This window comes from Eubalaena glacialis, chromosome 5 (assembly GCF_028564815.1).
Source record: "Eubalaena glacialis isolate mEubGla1 chromosome 5, mEubGla1.1.hap2.+ XY, whole genome shotgun sequence".
Taxonomy (NCBI): domain Eukaryota; kingdom Metazoa; phylum Chordata; class Mammalia; order Artiodactyla; family Balaenidae; genus Eubalaena; species Eubalaena glacialis.
Window position 1 is genome coordinate 140,921,971 of NC_083720.1, and position 15,854 is coordinate 140,937,824.

A 15,854-nucleotide genomic window follows, 5' to 3' on the forward strand; every position below is an offset into this window, starting at 1 on the left:
CCTCCGCCTGCTCCCAGGTCCCGACTCCCCGCCTCCCCGCCTCGGCGCGTCCCTCCTTCCCCAACTCCGGAGCACGTGTCCCGCCCGCGGCCGCCTCTGCCCCCCGCTTCTCTGCCGGCGCGGGCACGAGGTCCGGGGGTCCCGGCAGAGCCGCCCGGGCAGCCGCCGCCCCACGGCCGTGCGGCTCGCTCTCCTCCCGCCAGCACGCCCGCCGGGCCCCGCGCCCGGCTGCCGCTCGGCCCGCGCCGCCCTCCCGCCGGCTCGGCCGCCCCCCGCACGCCAGGACGGCGCCCGCGCGCCTTACCCGCCTCTGCGCCCCGGCGCTGGTGTCCTCGGCGCCGCGGTCCCGGGTGCCCCGCCCGCTCCCGGCGCCCCGCAGGCCCGCGCCCGCGTCCGGCCCCGCCGTCAACTTCTGGCCGCCGTGGCTGCTCGGCCGCCGCCGCCGCCGCCGCCGCCGCGGGACTTTTTTTTTCTTCTCTCTCCTCGGCTGCCTCTGGAATTTTTTTTTTTTTTCACTTGCCCTCTCCAGCTCCCACTAGTGATTGGAGCCTGAGAGCCAAGTACTTAGCGGAGGGATTACACTTCTCGACGCGCTTGGAGCTACCCCAGAGCCGCCGCCCGTGTTTGGAAGGGTGAGCGGACCTGGGGAGCCCGGTGCCGCCCACCCTTCGGCTGCCCTGCGTCCCCTGCATCGAGGGGGACCCTCCCAGCTCAGTCTGCCTCTCAGAGCCTCACCTCGATTTCAATCACAGATGCTTTCTCGGTCATGCGTAAGCAGGGGTTTCCAAAAAAACTAGGTTTGAGGAACAAAAATTCGTGGGATTACTGTACCTCGAGAGCCGGAAGGGGCTCCCAAAGATGATCTAGCGCAGTAGACTGAAACTCTTCAGGGCCCCTGACACTTGTGAGTTGATAAGACGTTAACGCACCTCGTAAAAAATACACTTACATGCCAAATTATGCCTGCAGTTCTGCACGAGGAGTGCAGGAACCCTGAAACACAGGTGGGCCTCCTAGGGAGAAGAAATATTTCCTTTCTTCAAATATTTTGAAATTGTCAAAAAAAAAAAAACACCTCCCATTTGTATTTGATGAAATTTTACAATTAGCATGTTTATTCTGAAAAAGTATGTACTGTCTTTGTGGTTTCCTTGCTATATCTTTAAGCGTTGAAATATTTTCTGCGGAGGTAAATATAAATCAAGCTAGTCCACAGTCTTTCAGGAAACTTGGGGAGAATAGTTAACTTTTTAAAATCAGCTATTTTGCCAACTGTATCCTCCCAGGGAGACATGTAATAACTTCCAATTTTTTTTTTTCCTCCCAATGTCTTTCAGCAGCCTATCCTCCAGAATTAATTTCCTCCTTTTGTAAAATTTTTCCATCTTCCAAATATATTGATAAACCCTCTCTAGTCACCATCAAGCGTGTGATTCAAATAATTTAATACAATTTCATTCTGATGCAGTTTTCCAATTTTTTCACATCTATTTCTATTGTCTAATTCTTAGCCTACCATTTTTTTTCAACTCCTCCCTTTTCTTAAATTATTCCTATTAAATGATTTTATGTTAAACATTAAACACAATCCTTTGAACGTATAAGAAATTCAATTGTGTATAAATGTACTTTATGCAACTCCCACTCAGGAGCAGGTGGTGCTCCAGGCATTTATTGATGAGTCTGTGAAATGTGGGCACATTTTCCTCAAAGACATGTCAGGGTCCCCACAAAACTCTATTTGCCCCATAACAAATCATGATATTATCTGAACCATGATAGCATCAGGACTAACCTGCATTCTGGTTTCTGGTGCCAGACTGGAAGAGGAAAGTTCTGTTTGACATAACACTAGAAATTTTCCAAAACAGGTAGCGTTTGTCATTGGCATCCTCTCACCTCTTATTCAACCTTCATTCTAATCCTTAGTACCAGTAATCAATTATCTCGCTGTCCCCAGAATCCCAAGGTAGAATCCACACATTTCACCCTTACCACCAAATTCTCTCTGCTCCTAAATTACCTTTCTCATTGTTCTCAAATTTCCTATCATCTCCATCTTCTGACATTAACTAGGTTTAAAGAGGAGATCAAGCTGATTGAATTGATCCCCTCTACTGTGTGAATTCCTGGTAACTTTTATTTGACAAATGTATCTTTTCCTCTTAGAGTTTCAATCCTCACAAATTACAGTGAAATAAATGAGACATTAAAAAAGTTTTGGAGCAGAGAGTGTGTGGGTTGCCCATATCTTTTCAGAAGCTGTACTAAGAATTGGCTTACCTCTACTCAGCAAATATCCTTCTAAGCATCTACTGGACATAAGACTGATCCAGAGTGTACAGGCATCTCTGGGTAGGGAAGACAGAGATTAAATGAGATATTTTTAAAATTCCAAATCAGAGGAATAAAGAAATTTCTATAGGTTTTCATTAAAAAAAAAAAAAAAAAGCACTCTGGGTGAGAGAATCAGAGAGGAAGTCAAGGAAGTCAAGGAAACTCTTCGAGGTACACCTTAGAAGGTAGCATTTCAATAGGCAGGGATGAGGAATCTGGGGTATAAGCCATTCAACAATCTACTTTTACTGAGTACCTATGGCATGCCATGCACTGGTGTTTCAGATTTAAATTCTGTCCATCCCTTCTTGAAACCCTTAAGAGACATATTTTTTAAAGATTAGAATATTATAGGAGAAATACAGTCATCAGTACATGAATGCACATCTATTGGAGCACAGAAAAAGGAACTATCCTGCCTGGGAATGGCAGAAAAAACTGCATGGAATAGTCCCATTTTATCAGGGTCCTGAAAGATCTTTAGAGACCAAAGAGCCGTTAGAAAGAGAATAAGCATTCTAAGTAGAGGGAACAAAATAAAAAAGCATAGTGCATTTAGGGAGCAACTGGTAGCTCAGTGCTTCTACCCAAGTTATGAGGAGAAGGTGCAGCAGATAAATCTCAGGCTAAGCAGTGTTCAGGCATGACCTTGTCAGATAGGCCAATGAAATAGATGTTTCCTCGCTAGGTGATAAGGAAACATTGGAGATTTTTAAACCAAGGAATTCAATGGTGGATTAGGACTTTCAGAAGATCATTTAGAAGTACCTAGAGAGGGAGAAGTGGAAGCACAGTCTGTCGTGTAAAGAGTAAAGGTCTGAACCAGGATGGTGACGTGGCTACGGAGATCACTAGCAGACTTGGAAAGCACTTGAGATAGAGCTGTAGAAGCACATTCGTTGGCCTCACAGCCTGGGATGGTGGTGCTTTTAAAGGCAATAGGGATCACCGAGGGAGAAGCTATTGAGAAGAGGAGGGAAAGGCTCAGTTTGGTGGGATGACAAATCTGAGCAAAAGCACAATTTCTCTTTTCGTCCAGTTGTTAAAAGTAAATCATCTAAAAGTTCCAAGGATCTCAGGAGAGGACACCAAGGCAGCAAAAGCCAGAGCTCTCATGGAATTCGCAGGCTCATTTCCCACTGAGGAAGACATTTACGCAGCTCCCCCGGAATCAAACTATTTGGGGAATTTACATGCAGCTAAGTAGGACAGACCTGAGAAAGTGATTAGGTGAGCTTGCTTCTCTGCTTTCAGCTTCCCCTTTCTGCAACTGTTTCCTCTTCATTGCTATCCTTACTCTCAACATCTTTCCCTTTTCCACCTCCCACTCTTCCAAAACTATAAAGGATCTGACCACCATTATTATTTTATCATAAGTCAAGGCATACTATGGTAAGTAACATTCTAGAGTGTGTGCTTTTAAGTTATTTCTCTCTAGATGTGGCATAAAATATTCTCTCTTTTGAGATATCTTAGGAATCAGGCGAAAGAAAAATTTCAGCAGAAGAAAAATCTTTTTCTTTCCCCGTGATTCATACTGCCGTGGTTGTCTTAGAACCCACTGCTAATGCATTGACCCTACATACACAAAATAAGAGATTAAGCCTCTCAACTGGTATTAAAATCCTTGCTTGTTAATACAAGAATGTATAAGTATTGGCAAAATGTGTACTTCTATAATAGAAGCCAAATTTATTAATTACCCTGTGCTAGGCACACCAGTAAGTACTTCATACATATGAATGTATTGAGGTCTCATAACAAGGTAGGTACTATTTTCTTCCCAATTCTACAGATGAGGAAATTGAGGCACAGAGAAGTTAGATAACATGCTCAAGGCCATGCTACCAAGTGCAAGAGGCACGATATGAACCCAGGCAGTGTGGCCACGGCACCTCAGGCTTATTCAGTGTACTAAACTACTCTGCAGCAGTGAGAACATTTTTAAGTATCCAATGAACAGATACTAGGCAAAAATACCTAAAGATTTTGAATGTAAGACAATATGTGAGCCAGATCCTAGAAAGTATGGAAAAACAAAGTACTTGAGTCCTTTATATTTTATTAAACAGTTTCCTAAGTGTCTTAGAAAGCTAGCACCTGGGTTAAAAGCTGGTGATGCCAGAAACATGGGAAGCAATAGGGTCTGTGGCTTTTGAAATGTCCCTCTCTGGGTCAGTATTTAATGCCTTTGACTAGGCCCTCTGACAAGTTGTAAACTTCCTGAGGATCCCTTTCCTGTCTTTTATCACTCTCCACAACCATATATTTTTTTAAACACAACTACTTTTGCTAGCTAGATATGAGTGAGTTGAGCGCAGTCAGAATTTTTCACATCATATAGCAGATTGCATCATAAGGTGGTGAGATTCCCATCTCAGGGATTCAAGCAGAGGTAGAGATGGAATATTATGCAAGAGGTTCCCACAGTGGGCGGGAAGGCAGACCAAAAATCTCTAAGACCCCTTTCTGTTGATACTTTCTGAGTCTGTATTTAACATAGGGTGAATAATTTAAACTATTAACATGAATACAACATAAATATGATATATATATAATTCATATAAATACTAATGTTCATATTAAAATGGCTATTAAATAACTTTAATATTAATATGAATGAATATGTTGATAACTCACTCTGATGCATGTCAGTGATAATCTCACAATTAAAATTTAGAAATTGATTCCATAGTTGTATCCTGAAACTTCTACTCTATTTTCTGCTGTTCTCTTTATTTGATTTTATTTAAAACAGCTGTGATTGCATACAGGAAAAAATAACAAATTCTAGTTCTGTAACTAGAACTAAATTAATTTTGTCCAATATGTAAGCTCAAGAAAAATAGAATTCCTCAATTGAAACAGAAATAAGCCATGAAAAAAAATCTGAAGTAGAAATGCTAAAATGATTTTACTTTCTTTTGCTGTCAGCATTGTTCCAATTTTTCTTAATAAAAGCAGTTATAATATCCACCTATTTTTATGCTGCCAAATTATCCAGGGCCTGATGTAAATTAATCCCTTTGAAATCGGATTTGAATACAATGTCATTTCATTTCAATTTTTTAGACTTTCCAGAGCCCAAGCATTTTTTTTTCTGAACTACCCTGACCCATACACCTACATAATTCCTAAAACTGGAAAATTAGGAAAAAATTCTGCAATGAAACTTATAAAAATTCTTACATCTGTTTCTTTGGAGTCTCATGTTCCTGATGACTTTTTCCTTCTAAAGTGATTTGCCAAACTTGGAACTTCTCAGTGTTTTCCTGACTCACAGTATATTTACAGTGTGTGTCTCAGGAAGAAATACACAGCAATTATTTCCTTCTGTACTAGAAAAAAGAAAAGTTAGGGAACAAAAACATGAAGAGCAAATCTTCAATTAAACTACCTGAAAAGAAAGGGATTTGACTCATTAAATAAAAGCCTATTTTTTTCCATCATATATTCTTCAATGAATAGAATTGTTTTAAGCTAATGGAGAAAAGAAGTTGAACCTCCGTTCCATAAATTCAGAGCTTTGTGCCTTATATAAATTCATAAAAACTTAACACTGCGTTAATGTCAGAACAATATTGAATATAACTGCATGAAGTAAAAGGTGACATTTTAGGAAGTTCTTATTGCCATTCCTAATTATAAGAATATCCTATGCTTTGAAATGACATACTGTGAAGACATTCATACTGGAGCACTGAAAGCTATACAAGTTTCTATACCACAAAATAAAATACCTAGATTGATTATCTCCAGGGCATACTGCAGCATAAAGCCACACAGCCTTCCTTGGCAATCTTCAACAAATCCTGGAGGTTTCACACTGCTATTAATGGAAAGAAAAATGACAGAGCTGAAGTCTAAGGAGGAAAGGACCAAAGAGAAAACAAGTCCTCCAAGTAACAAAAAATAGCAGGAATGAGGAAGCAAAAGATCAAGGAGGAAATGTGAAGAAATTACATTCTAAAATATCTCTTTTCTTTCTGGCAGAATTCTGTTTTAACACACAGATAGGATTTGTGATTTTGTCAAGTAGCGCTATTCATTAAGTTGAGCTACATATTTACATAGTAAATCAGAACACATGAAATGTTGAAGATCTAATTATAACTCACCTGCTTACAAAAATGGTGGGGTTCTCGTTTGCCTACAAAATAAGTCCATGCATCCCAATAGGACCTTTAGGGCTCATCACAATCTGACCTCAGCATCCCATTCCAGCCACATCTCCTGCCAAACATGCCAGCCTCATGGACTGCTTGCCAAATATCTTCACACCTCCCACCATTTCTCCTGGCTAGTATACCATCTGGCCCCTGACCACTATCCCTTCCTCATCTGAGGTTCACCTTCTAGACCTTAGTCAAATATCTTTCCTTTCATAAAACATGTCTTCATGTTTCCCCAGGCATATTAGTCACATCCTCTCATACTTCTGCATTACCACTCTCATACATTTTATACCTTTTTATATTCTTAGCACAGAGCACAGTGTCTAATACATAATAGGTGTTCCATATATCTCTGCTGTTAAAGGAAGACAAAACTATAAAACTTCACGATTATGTTAGACTCATGAGGCCAGATTTTAGAACCATCTGTAGATTTCCAACTGTATCAGCCACTCAAAGGTCTTTGAAACAACAATCAACATCCCACACACGGGTTGTATGGGCAGCAGTATATATGGGGTTTTGTTAGAGATTTATAAAAACAAAAAAATTAAAAAGAGGAAAAATTTAAGAGAAGGAAAAAAACACACAAGTTTATTTACTGTAAGGTCAGGGCAAGCAATGGCCTAGCACAAAAAATGGGCAGACCAATCTGCAATTTGGGTTGGGTGTGGGATGAGGAGAGCCCAGACGATAGAAGTTCAGTCTGGCATGGGAGTGACCGTCTCAGGGGCAAAATTTCTTCATTCCTTGCTCAGGGATTCAAAGACTATTATCTTAGCCCAATCAGGGTGCTAAAACAAAAATACTACAGACTGAGCGGCTTAAACAACACATTTATTTCTCACAGTTCTGGAGGCTGGGAGTCTGAGACCATGGTGTTAGCAAGGTTGAGATCTGGTAAGGGCTCTCTTCCAGTTCGCAGATAACTGACTTCTCCTTGTACTCTTATATGGCAGAATACGAAAGCTCTTGTCCTTTCATCCACCTCATAAAGGCACTAATCCCATTCATGAAGGCTTCACTCTCCTGACCTAATTACCTCCCAAAGGCCCAATCTCTTAATACCATTAAAGGTTAGGACTCAACATCTGAATTTTGGGAGGACACAGACATTCAGTCCGTAACAACTATTATCTCTAAATGTTAGAAAACAGCCAGCAAATCATCATACTGCTGAGAATGTTATCAGATTTTCAAAGCATTCATATCTGAACACAGAGTGTTTCAAGATGTTTTCTGATGCAAATGAAAGCTCCTTCAGGACACAAACACGCAGTCAGTAACCTGGCACGTATTCAGGGTTTGTTGAATATGTGAGGAATGAATGAACATAACATGACAATGTACAATTTCCTAGTGTTTACTGTTTCACGCACCAAGCACTGTTACGGAAGAAAAAGAACAGACTGATTCCTCTCTCACACACAAACTCCTATTATAGGTCAAATAAACTGAAATTCAGGAGTGAGCTGGAATAACAACAGCAGTAATAATATGGTATAAATAATAGTACATAAATTATGTATCAGGTACTATAGCATTTACTTTACCTCATTTAATCATGGATACTATTAATACCATCGTTTTACAGATAAAGAAAGTGAGGTTTTGAGCAATTAACTTGCTAGTACGCCTTGGAGTGGATATTTAAGCCAGGTTTTTTAGGATGAAGAGTTCACATTCTTAACCAGAACACCCCCTACCCCAGATCTTCTGAATCCTGCCACACGCTAAAAGTTAAAAGTGCAAGCTGATGCGTGGATTGACTAAAATATAATACTTTTTTTTTTTCCATATGAGGATTAGGAGCTTTATTTTTATTTTTTAATAGCTTTTTATTGGAGTATAATTGCTTCACAATACTGTGTTAGTTTCTGTTGTACAACAAAGTGAATCAGCCATATGCATACATAGGTCCCCATATCTCCTCCCTCTTGAGCCTCCCTCCCATCCTCCCTATCCCACCCCTCTAGGTCATCGCAAAGCACCCAGCTGATCTCCGTGTGCTATGCAGCTGCTTCCCACCAGCCAGCTATTTTACATTCGGTAGTGTGTATATGTCAGTGCTACTCTCACTTCACCCCAGCTTCACCCTTCCACCCCATGTCATCAAGTCCATTCTCTATGTCTACCTCTTTATTCCTGCCCTGCAACTAGGTTGATCAGTACCTTTTTTTTTTTTTAGATTCCATATATATGTGTTAGCATATAGTATTTGTTTTTCTCTTTCTTACTTCACTCTGTATGACAGACTCTAGGTCCATCCACCTCACTACAAATAACTCAATTTCGTTTCTTTTCATGGCTGAGTAATATTCCATTGTATACATGTACCACATCTTCTTTATCCATTCATCTGTCAATGGACACTTAGGTCACTTCCATGTCCTGGCTATTGTAAATAGAGCTGCAATGAACATTGTGGTACATGACTCTTTGAATTATGGTTTTCTCAGGGTATATGCCCAGTAGTGGGATTGCTGGGCCATATGGTAGTTCTATTTTTAGTTTTTTAAAGAACCTCCATACTGTTTTCCATAGTTGTTGTATCAATTTACATTCCCACCAACAGTGTAGCAGGGTTCCCTTTTCACCACACCCTTTCCAGCATTTATCGTTTCTAGCTTTTTTGATAACGGCCATTCTGACAGGCGTGAGGTGATACCTTATTGTAGTTTTGATTTGCATTTCTCCAATAATTAGTGATGTTGAGCACCTTTTCATGTGCCTCTTGGCCATCTGTATGTCTTCCCTGGTGAAATGTCTCTTTAGGTCTTCTGCCCATTTTTTAACTGGATTGTTTGGTTTTTTGATATTGAGCTCCATGAGCTGTTTGTATATTTTGGAGATTAATCCTTTGTCTGTTGTTTCATTTGCAAATATTTTCTCCCATTCTGAGGGTTGTCTTTTTGTCTTGTTTATGGTTTCCTTTGCTGTGCAAAAGATTTTAAGTTTAATTAAATCCCATTTGTTTATTTTTGGTTTTATTTCTATTACTCTAGGAGGTGAGTCAAAAAAGATCTTGCTGTGGTTTATGTCAAAGAGTGCTTTTCCTATGTTTTCCTCTAAAAGTTTTATAGTGTCTGGCCTTACATTTAGGTCTTTAATCCATTTTGAGTCTAGTTTCATTCTTTTACATGTAGCTGTCCAGTTTTCCCAGCACAACTTATCTAAGAGGCTGTCTTTTATCCATTGTATGTTCTTGCCTCCTTTGTCATAAATTAGGTGCCCATATGTGCGTGGGTTTATCTCAGGGCATTCTATCCTGTACCACTGATCTATATTTCTGTTTTTGTGCCAGTACCATACTGTAAAATATAATACTTCTAACCGAATCTATTGTTTAGTTCTTTTTGCTGTTAGTAATAGATCTTTCTAGAACCATGGACTTACTTTAGAATGTTGTTCTATTAGGAAGCAGAAAGAGGTAAACAGTTAATGACTGCAGATATTTTACCATCTGTTTCACTGTCTTAAAGTTACTTCACTGCTGTTACCTATGGACGTGGTATCGCAGACCATGAAGTGTTTATGACAAAACTATCATGCAGACAACACAGGACTTATATCATTTGATGTTAAAGATATCATTTTTATGCTTGATTAAAATTCCAACATTAATAGAGAAATGAGGAAATATTTTAACTTAAGATCCCCTTTCATTTTGTTAAAGGTTTTAAAGAACTGAAATTATATTTAATTTTAAGTTTTTATTTCATCTTCCTCCTCTACTAGTTGCTAAATTTCTTGAGGTCAGGACTGTATCTTTGCATTTTTGTGTCCCCAGCATTTAGCATACTCTAGCATATTAATCAACATTAATACATGTTAATGAATAGGTAGATAAATTATGTAATTCTAGTCCCAATTTGGCATCATACTAATTTTTCTGACCTATATGTGTTGGAGATATATGTCAGAATGAAAAAATTAATAAAGTTAAGCCATAATGATAGTATAACATGAGTTCTGAAATAAGGACAGATCTTCCTCCAGACTTCAAGTATTAGCTCTGTAAGAGAGAGAGAGGTCTCAAAGCTGACAAGAAGCCTGGCACAACGGGTGACAATAGTCTACTGTTCACATTATACGGAAATCAGAGACAGTAGTTTGAATGGTGTTAACAAGCCACAAGACACTGAACAAGCATGAAGAATGTTCCTTGAGCAGTGAGAAATGCACTGGAGAAAGGCTACTCACTAATAAAGCTGCCACGTTATGCTGCCAAAGTCACTGTACTTGGGAAGAGAACAGCAATTGAGAAAGATTGAAAAAAAAAATTGAAGAGAAAGCAATCGAGGCGATTAACCAAAAAGTTAATGACTGCAAGGGCTTTTAATGACTTCCAAATCATTCAACAGAACGTTTCATGTGAATTATTACTGTATCTGCAACTCACCGTAATCTCAAAATTACTGATATGCATATTTTTACATTTAGCAACTTCACAATTTTGTGTTTAGTACACATTGTTCTGAGGGCAGATAAGTGTATAATATACATAAAATTCATATAGAGGTAGCCAAGGTATTAACCAAGATATTGTTTCTGTGGATGCTATTGTTTATTGTTGTTTTAATGACCGTCACATGCGAGGATGACATCGCCATGGGAGTATGAGAGAACAGTGTGCATGTGTGATGCTCGCAGGGAGCTGCAAGGTTAGAAATCCAATTACCTACAAGCTTTACTATCTATTATGCCAAAAAGACATTAACCTCAGAATTCCTTACCATTCTATTTTGTCACTTTACTTCCCAATTAATAAAAAACAGTTTGAAGGCATTATTTCAGTATACTCATGAGATAACAGACAACTGAATTGAAGATTCCTGGACTTTACTAAGTTATTAAGAAGCAGCATTCATTTCTATATAACCATGACCAGGCTGGACTGTATTCCACATATTCCTAACATATAATATAGGTCTTGATACAGTAACAGATGGGAAGCCCTGCTGCCAAGATTTCCATTTCTTTAAAACTGACTCCCAGGAAATCATTTAGGTCTGGGGTCTAACTTATATAATGCATACCTAGAATGTGTCAATAAAAATGTAACAGATTTGGAAACAAAAGAAGATTCAGACAGTTGCATTTCCCATAGCCTAGCTTTGTAGTTAGTCCTGTAAGTACAGGGAATTCATTAAACAGCAATTCACAAGACTTTTTCTTAATGCCTTTTCTATTTTTGTTTTTATTTTCTTGTAGAGCAAGGTCTTACCAAATCCTTTAGTCATGGTCTATTTTGTTGCAGTCATATGGGTGTTACTGGGAAGGTGAAAAACTTGTGACTGCAGCAGGAAAAAGTATTGATGTGTCATGAATTATGGCCCTGTTTGCACTTCTACTTTAACCATAATCATTTGTTTAAACAAAAAGTTCTACATTTGAATTTCCACAATTGTGTGCATATTATAAACATCTCATCTTTCACCCAGACTCAGCTAACACTTGAGTTTGTTGACATTCATCATCAAGGAATAAATCAAATGCTAACAAATAATTGTCCTTCATAAGAGAATATCAACAGAACCCAGATTCTTAAACTTGCTAATTAACACTTTTAGTTGCATTGATTAACATTTTTGTTAAAAGAAGTAGAACTTTATGATATGTTAATTATTTATTTAAAACTTTCTCCTTTATCTCTCAAAGTCTTATCTGCTCCTAATGTTTGGCTTAGGCAGCTGATGTTATTGATTTTACCTCTAAAAAAATGTTCATATCCTTCACCTGTGGCATGCCACTATAGCCACTAAGTATACACTAAGTATACTAAGTATACATTACATACCTTTTCCTAGGTCATATTATAGTTCATAGTAATTTCCTCCGCGTTTTTTTTCTTATAGAGGGATTTATCAGATTTAGGATTCACTTTAATGTGCAGCATATTCTTTCACTTTGGTTTTCCTATTGAAGCCAGTGTATTTTCATAGAAAACACATTAGTAACTCTGCCTTTCTATGTCCTACATCTAGATGGCAGCCACCTTCTAAAGGAGTACCATAATTACTTCATTCCCTGGACTTTATCAGAATTCATGAGCAAGCACCACTGTTAGATGCACTCTCCTGGTAATCAAGTCTAACAGGATAATCAGCAAAATGTTCAAGGAAGTCAGAGTGTTTTTCTCATTCTCTATTAACAACAATGTATTCACAACCTTACTGTTGGCTACGTCTGGATCTTTTTAAGAAGTCAGTTTTACTGTGGTGTCACTAAAAGCCAAAAGAGAATAACCTAGAATTTCATAGTATAAATTTACCTTAGTAACTGTACCTGAAAAGATGAACAGAGTAATTAAGGAGTCTAATCATCTACGCTAAAGAATATTCAATTCCAAGTTAATTCTCACAAAGTCTTTGTCTACCTAATTTACCATGTAGAGAACATATTCAATTGATTATCTAAACGGTATGCTTTCACAGTTATTTTTGGCCTCATTAATTCAACATGTATTATACAAATAGACATTATGCTGTATGCTGAGGATACATTAGGCAAGACAAAAACCCATTTCCATTGAGTTTATAGTCCAGGAAGGGAATTTAGTAAATAAGAAGTTACTAAACAGTGGGGCTATTTAATCATGGTTTATAAGCCACCGTGCTAGGTGTTAGGTATACAGCTGTGAGCAAGACACACAGGCCTCTGCCCTGGTAGAGGGTAAGTGTTAAGAGTCCTAAGATAACATCAAGCATTAGATCCTATCACATAGGGAGTACTTAGGCCAGTCTTTAGGGAATAAGGAAGTCATTCTAGAGGCAGTGACGGCTTAGCTGAGACCCCAAAGGAAAATAACACTTGGCCAGACAAAGGCCGAGGAAAAGCAGAGTGTTCTGGTGCAGGCGCCAAGAGTCAGAAAGCATCCCACAGTCAGGGGAACTAGCGGTCATTCAGTATGGCTGAAGTGGAGGATGTGAAACAGGCATCTGTGAAAGCACAAGTAAGCAAAGTAATCAGGAGCGAGATCATGAAGTCCATAAGAAGGTGGACCGTTAGAGAAGCTGAGGCAGGCTGCTTGGGTTCAGACCCTGGTCCAAACATTCACAAACTATGTCTTGCTGATTTTAGGTGTGCTGAATCATTCCATCATCAACATGGTTAACTTGAGAATCATATTCCATATTCCCTTTTCCCTGGAGAGTTCTGTTATTATTGACCAGATAAGGAACTTGTGCAAGATTAGGAGATGGACGTAAAGCAGCAGCCGTCACCCTCTGAAGGCCCTCATGGTTGGAGGTACAGACAGACCCAGAGAGCCTGGAGGGTTCCAGCTTGTCCTCACTTGCCTCTGTTCCAGCCCTTCCAGCTCTTCTTCTCAACTCGCTCCTCTGACCAGGAGCAGCCTTAGGATCATCACCGGATGCTTGACTGTAGACACAGAGGCTACAGCTCCCGTAGACTCACCCACTAGCACCCTCACAGTTCCACTTCAGTGGCTGGATGTGCTAGGCTTTTCTTACTGACTAGCTGGTAACCCCTCTGATATTCCAGCTTCTCCTGTAAGACCTTCCTCTCCAACATCTCATCATACTACATACATTCATACTATAAATAAATCTCTTATCCCATAACTCATAGAGGATCTGTTTCACTGACTGATATACTGGACATATTATATAACCTCTCTATGCCTCAGTTTCTTTATCTTAAAAGGGGATGATAATGGTTATAATAGTATCCAGTTTATGGGGTTGTCTTGAAGAAATAATGAATGCTCACTAAATGATAGTTATCTTAAGGAGTTTATATTTTACCTTGAGGTGAGTGGGAAGTCAATAAAAGATTTCTGATGAGGAAGTGACATGACCAGAATTATTTCAGAGCAAGAACCTGAGTGAGATGTGGAAGACAGATTTGAGGGGGGACAAAGAGACACTCTGAAGTCTGTCAAAGCAGTCAGAATTTGAGATGTTGGTGATCTTACCTAAGGTAATGACACTGGGATTGGAGATCAGTGGACAGATTCAAGAGCCATTAAGAAACTAGAAGTGTCTTGCTCTGTCTGACTTATTAGCATAATGTCCCAAAGTCCATCCATGTTGTCACAAATGGCAAGATATCCACTGTATGATATCACTTATATATAAAATCTAAAAAACCTACACTCATGAAAAGAGTAAAATGGTGGTTACCAGGAGCTGGTGGGGGTGGGGGCGTGGGGAAATAGGAGAGAGATTGTGTAAGGATACAAATGTGCAACCAGTAGATATATAAGTCCTGGAAATCTAATGCACAGCGTGGTGACTATAGACAACAATATTGTATTATAAACATCAAACTTGCTAAAAGACTAGATTTTAATTATTCCCACCACGAAAATAAATGATAATTATGTACGTGATAGAGGTGTTAGCTAATGCCACAAGGGCAACCATATGGCAATACATATCAAATCAACATGCTATACACCTTAAACTTATACCATGTCATATGTCAAATATATTTCAATTAAAATTAAAAATTTAAAAATAAAGATGAACACATACAGAAAGATAGTTGAAATGACATAACTTGGTAAATTATTAAATATGAGAATGGAGGAAAGCGACATGAAAGATTACTTTCAGGCTTCTAGTTTAAGGCATTGGGTGGATCATGATGCCATTTTTATGAAACAGTAAAAGTGGAAGAAGAACTTGTTTAGTGAGGAAGCGATGAAATTTAGCTTTGACATGATGAGCCTGAGGTGCCCATGAGACATCTAATTGGAGACAGTAAGAAGCAAGTTTTTTGTGCTGGACAGTTGAACGTGGAGATCAGACATGAATTGTTGCCCCTTGTTCTTCCATTATACTTACGAGGTAAATGTGCTTTCAATAAAGGCAAGGAAACTCAGAGGCTAAGATACTGCAATTTTTTTTTTTTTTTTTTTTTTTTTTGGTCTACGTCAGCACTTTTTGGTCTCATGAAACCTTTACACTCTTAAACTTTGAGGACCCTAAAAATATTTTGTTCCTGTATATTTACAGCGTGAGAAATTTAAACACAACTTTTAAATTAAAAATTATATTTTAATTATTTTGAAAATAATAAACCATTGCATGTTAACATAAACAACATATTTATGAAAAATAATTTTTAAAGCAAAAAATTAGAGATAAAAGTAACACTTTTGCTTTTTATAAGTTTCTAATGACTGGCTTAATAGGAGACAGCTGGAGTCTCATATCTGCTTCTATATTCAATCTGTTGCAATATCACACATCATGTAGCCTCTGGAAAGTTCTACTGTGCCCTTGCGAGAGAATGATAGTGAAAAGAGGAATGACATCTTAGAATTATTATAAAAATAATTTTGCCTTCACAGACCCCCTGGAAAGGTCTCAA